This window comes from Elephantulus edwardii, unplaced genomic scaffold, assembly GCF_000299155.1.
Source record: "Elephantulus edwardii isolate Elephantulus edwardi_28Jun2011 unplaced genomic scaffold, EleEdw1.0 scaffold00101, whole genome shotgun sequence".
NCBI lineage: Eukaryota > Metazoa > Chordata > Mammalia > Macroscelidea > Macroscelididae > Elephantulus > Elephantulus edwardii.
The window spans coordinates 564,020-569,137 of NW_006399851.1; positions in this window are offsets into that span (position 1 = coordinate 564,020).

Consider the following 5,118-nt stretch of genomic DNA (forward strand, 5'->3'; position numbering starts at 1 on the left):
ATCAGGTAGATTGACATGGTGACTGCTGCAATGGGCTCTTGTTTGTCAGGAAGTGTGAGGATGGCGCAGGACAGAACAGGATTCAGATCTTTTGTTCATAGGGCTGCTATGAGTCGTGCTCATAGTGATGGCACCTAGCAACAACAGTAGAAAAATAGAAAGTCAGTAAAATCCTACTATGAAGGAGTTCTACGGAGTACATAGTGTGTGTGCTATGATGCTATTCGAAAAGTTTCAAAAGGTCAGTGGTTCAAATTTACCAGTTGCCCCTCAAGAGTTGTTGTTGTATACTGTAGAGTCAGAATCATCCCACAGCTGACACTTTGGCAGGCTTTCAGAGACAGTTAATCACGAGGGAGAAGATTGTCCATCCTTCTACAATGGAGTGGCTGGTGCCCTTGAACCATATGCCTTTAGGATTGCAGCACAGCTTCTTGCCAGTAGGCCAGCAGAGCTTCCTACATGACACTCTTCTCTATTAGAGATTTACAGCTTCAGAAGCTCAAAGGAGGGTCACTATGAGTCAGACTCTACTGGACAACAATTGATTGGTTTGGTTTTGGGTTATAAAGGAGCTATAATGGTGTATTGTGTGATATGTTGGTCAGTTAATCAAATCCACCAGCTTTTATGTGAGAGAGAATGATAGACAATATCTTCCCTTAAAGATTTACAGCCTTAGAAACCTGACAAAAGATAACTATTAGTTGGAATCTTCTCCACAGCAGCAGATGGGTGGCTATGTTCCATAGATGCTTTTGTTCATATGGAAAAAACAACTCAAGTTGATTGATAGGAATAACAAACTGAACTCCATAGCATTGACAAATATGCTGTTAAAGAATCCTATAAAGCATAGATAAGAAAGAATGGCTAAAAGAGGAGGAGGAACGACGACAGTCAGAAAATCTTCTGGCACCTTAAATCTCATCCTAAGTACAAGGAAAAGGAAGTCAATCACTAGAAGATTTTGAAGATTATGGTGTAATGAATGACAGTAACCATAACCAAAATAAAACCAAAACCCAAGATCAAGTCCTGACAAAGTATGAGCAACTCAGATCCCTAACTAATGGCCTGACCAAGGCTGGGAAATGCAAAAATTCTAGCAAAATTAATTTTACTTCATTCTTTACTGTTTTACACACAATATCTGTACTATTCTAAATATATTATTTAGTTTTTAAAATTAAGATAGTTAACAAGTGTGATAAAACAACACATTGTCAACAGATAAAGCACATAAAAGAACTAGACTCAGAAAATGGTCCAAGGTTTTGGAATGGAATGATCATAAGCTTTACACAAGCTATGGTTTATATAGGAAGGAAATAAAATGTAAATAATCTATAAACATACACAGGGATTTTAAGCAGATAATTAGAAACTGTAACAAAGGATAAAAAAAGGAAACGATAGACTAAAGGATTCATACACACCATCACAGAAGTCAAATAACATCATACAACTAAGGAAAATATCAGTGAGAAGTATACTGGAGCATATTAGTAATATAAAACTTACACAAAAGAAAATATTCAGATGATAAACACATACATGAAGAAATGTTCAAAATCCCTTGCTATCAGAGATATGTAAATTAAAAAAAACTCTATAACATATTGTCTCACCCCAGCAACAACAACGAAATTCAACAGCGCAGCAGATAATAAATGATGGTGATGTTATGGAGAGATGGGAACTCTTATTTACTGCTGGTTGTAATGTAAAATGGTACAACCACTATGGAAAGCAGTCTGGTGCTTTCTCAAAAAGTTAGAAATACCCAGCAATTTGATCCAGCAATTCTACTGATGGGAGTATAACCTAAAGAAACCAGAGACTCTACTCAAACAGATGCCTGCATATCCATGTTTATTTCTGCATTATTCACAATAGTCATTCACAATAGAACAGCCAACTGCCCATCAACAAATGAATGGAGAGAAAAACTGTATGATGTTCACACAATGGAATGTTAAACTGCATTGAAAACAATGAATTTGTGAAACACTACACAACTTAGGTGAACCTTGAAGACATTTGTTGTTGTTTCATCAAGTCTGTGTCATCAAGTCTGTGACTCATGGAGACTCTGAACAATACCTCTGAACTCTGCCCTACCTTGAGCCTATCTCACTGACTCCAACACACCTAATCCCATTGCCCCAGTTACTATGTCAATCATCTAACAATCTTCTAATCTGGGGATCCTCAAAGCATGATGTTCCTCTCCAAGGACTGGCCTCTCCCGGCTATGTGCTCAAAGTATGTGTGATGAAGCTTAAAAATCCTTGCCTTCAAAAGGACACTTGGTTTCACCCTCTCCAAGAGAGACTTATTTGTTCTCTTGTAGTCCATATTCTTTTCCAGGACTACAACTCAAAGGCATCAGTTCTTGTTCTGTCATCCTTAGTCACTGATGCATAGCAAGTAATTGTGAAGACCATGGCCTGGATTAGGTAGTCCATTGTCCCTAGATTTATAGATATCATTGCCCTTTTAGCACTTTAAAGAGGTCCCTGACAGCAAACTTTCCCAGTGCAATACATCTTTTGATTTCCTGACTGCTGGTGCCAAGAGTACTGATTGTTGAAAATAGCAAACTAAAATGGTTAACTACCTCAATCTCTTCTCCATCTATTATGGTGCTGCCTGCCAATTGGCCCAGTAGTGAGAATATTTGTTTTCTTGATGTTAAGCTTCAAACCATATCGAAGACTACAGTCCTTGACCTTCTGTGGTAAAAGCTTCATTCAGATCCTCCTCAGTTTTGGGAAGCAAAGTTGTATCATATGCATAACACAGGTTGTTGATGAGCCTTCCACCAATCTTGATGACACACTCCTCCCTCTGTGTGTGTGTGTGTGTGTGTGTGTGTGTGTAAAATATTGCACAGAGTGAAATATTTCGGTGAAAAATACTGTTTATAATTGCAACTATAAAGAAAAGACTGACATGGAAGTTGGGGGGGAATAGGTAAAGAGTGGATGGCTAATTAACACTGCATTGGAACAGATGAAAGGAAGGACTGTCTTGAACAAATGTATAATTAGCCACTATATAAATGTACAACAACAGTCTGGAACAAGAGGACTGTAAAGTGGACTGAGAGAGGGAGATAGGGAGAAGGAGAAAAATGCAACAATGAATAAATGAAAAGCCAAGCTTTCTGTAAATTTTCATAAAAATCACAATAAAAAATTAAAAAAGGAAAATCAGCACTCAAGAATTTTGGTGCAATAACAAATGGACTAACATATGCTTAATTGTAGGGCTAAAAATAGGAGACAATAAGAAAAATTATTGTTGTTTGTTGTTATGTCTTGTCAAGTTGCCTGCAACTCATAGTGACCCTATGTACAACAATCCTAAACCCTGCTCTATCCTGTGCCAATCTAATTGTCTCTGACACACCTACTACCATTAAATCCCCAGTCACTGAATCAATCCATCTCATTGAGGGTTTTCCTCTCTTGCGCTGTTCCTCTACCCTCCCAAGCATGACATCCCTCTCCAAGGACTGGTCCGTCCTTGCAACGTGTCCAAAGTATAACAGACGAAGCTTCAGAATCCTCACTTCCAGGAGCAGTCTGGTTTTACCCTCTCTAGGATGAATCTGTACGTTCTCCTTGCAGTCCATGGTATATTCATTATTATTCTCCAGCACCATGGTTCAAAGGTATCAATTCTCCTTCTATCACCTCTAGTCAATGTCCAGCTTTCTGATGCATAGTGAGTAATTGCAAAGACTATAGCCAGGATCAAGCACACTTTAGTCTCCAGACTGACATTGTTGCTTTTCAGTACTTTGGGGATGACTCTGGCAGCAGACTTTCCAAATGCAATTTGTTTCTATATTTCCTGGCTGCTTGTACCAAGAGTGTTGATTGTGGAGCCATGCAAATTGAAGTTGTTAATCTAAATCTCTACACCATCTATCATGATTCTGCCAATTGGCCCAGAAAAATTAGATTATATAAGTATTTGGCAATATAGTAAACTATAAATTTTCAGAAATAATTAAACATCTTAAGTCAAAGATCCAACAACTAGAGACAACCCCAATCATAACATAGGTATACACATATGCATGCAGATACAGAGCTATCAATAAACCCCCTACACCTTTCCAAGCATGATGCCTTTCTGAGGAATATCCTTTCCTAGAAACATGCCCAAAATATGCGACACAAAGCTTTGCCATCTTTGCCTCCAAGAGGTACTCTAGCTGCACTTTCTCTAAGATATATCTGGGGATAGTCAGTACTCTTCTTCAATATCAGAGCTCAAAGGAATAGATTCTTCTGTCATCCTCATCCATTGGTCAGCTCTTAGATGTATAGCAAGTGAATAAAAAAAGAATCAAACACACTTTATTCAGTCTTCAAATTTATATCATTGTTCCTCAATAATTTGGAAGGGTTTTAACTGGCAGATTTTCTCAATTAAAAATGTTTCCTGTTCTCCTGATTGATGGCACCAGAGTATTGATTGTGGATCCAAATTAGATAAAGTCAGTGACAGTTTTAATCTTTTCTCCATGTAGTATGATGTTGCCTGCTGAGAGAGTATTGAGAATTTTTGTTTTCTTGATAATGAGATGTACTTTATATTGAAGGCTACAGTCACTGATCTTCTGAAGCAAGCCCTTCTCACTTTCAGAAAGCAAGTTTGTGTCATCTGCATACTGTAGCTTGTTGATGAGTCTTCCCCCAATCTTGATAGATATTCTTTTCATAGAGAGCAGTCACTGAATAATTTGTTCAGTTTACAGATTGACTAGGTATGGAGAGAGAATATAACCTATGGATGCCCCTCTTTTTAATTAGTTTGTATAGAATAATTTGTATACATTGTGTTTCATTCATGTACTTTTTGTTTTATACAATCTTTCATTTACATTGTACTTCATACAATCATGCTTGTGTTTGAAAATTAATTACTGTGATATATGCCTAATATTATCTCATTTTTTTAGTCTTTATTGAACCCTCCTTATTTCTTCACCACCACCCCAAACCACACACTAAACTCTGCTATCTTATTTCTTCCCCACTATCCACACCCTTCCTCCTTTCTCTTTTACTTTTTGGACATTTATACACATCTTACTCA